We start from the raw sequence: 635 nt of genomic DNA on the forward strand, positions 1-635 counted from the left end.
CTCAGCCTCCCAAAGGCGCGGGATTACAGGCTGAGCCACCGAGCCCGGCTCTCATTTCTTATTAAAAAGCAATGTGCTAAGAACACCTAATGTGAGACTGGTCTGGGAGAAGCCATCTAGGGCTGTGTATGGTGCTCACTGCAGGCCAAGGTCACGATGGGTCCTTGGAGCCCATTTTGCCGGCAGGACTGAAACTTTAGTCCATTGTAGAAACCTCTAGCTTTCTCCCACATTTTCGTTTTGTTTTTTGGAGTCTTACTCTGTCACCTAGGCTGGAGTCATGGCAACTGCAGCCTCGACCTGCTGGGCTCAGGTGATCCTTCTGCTTCAGCCTTCCAAGTAGGTGGAAACACAGGCATGCGCCACCACACCCAGCTAATTTTTTGATTTATTATAGAGACGAGGTCTTTGCCAAGTTGCCCAGGCTGGTCTCGAACACCTGGGCTCAGGCAATCCTCTCGCCCTGGCCTCCCAAAGTGCTGGGATTACAGGTGTGAGCTACCACGCCTGGACTTTTTTTTTTCTTTTAAAGAAATTTTCGAGCCAGGCTCGGTGGCTCAGCCTGTAATCCCGCACCTTTGGGAAGCTAAGGTGAGTGGATTGCCTGAGCCCGCAGGTTCGAGACCCGCCTGGGC

The 635-nt window shown here is 52.6% G+C and overlaps 1 protein-coding gene across 1 annotated transcript in view; it reads right to left on the reverse strand.

Annotated features, from left to right (window-relative positions):
- Positions 1-635, reverse strand: part of CEP104 (centrosomal protein 104) — a 43,904-nt gene that overhangs the window by 15,809 nt on the left and 27,460 nt on the right. The gene's annotated exons all lie outside the window — the stretch shown is intronic.

This window comes from Carlito syrichta, unplaced genomic scaffold (genome assembly GCF_000164805.1).
Source record: "Carlito syrichta isolate Samal-C Ts95f unplaced genomic scaffold, Tarsius_syrichta-2.0.1 Scaffold311497, whole genome shotgun sequence".
NCBI classification, from domain to species: domain Eukaryota; kingdom Metazoa; phylum Chordata; class Mammalia; order Primates; family Tarsiidae; genus Carlito; species Carlito syrichta.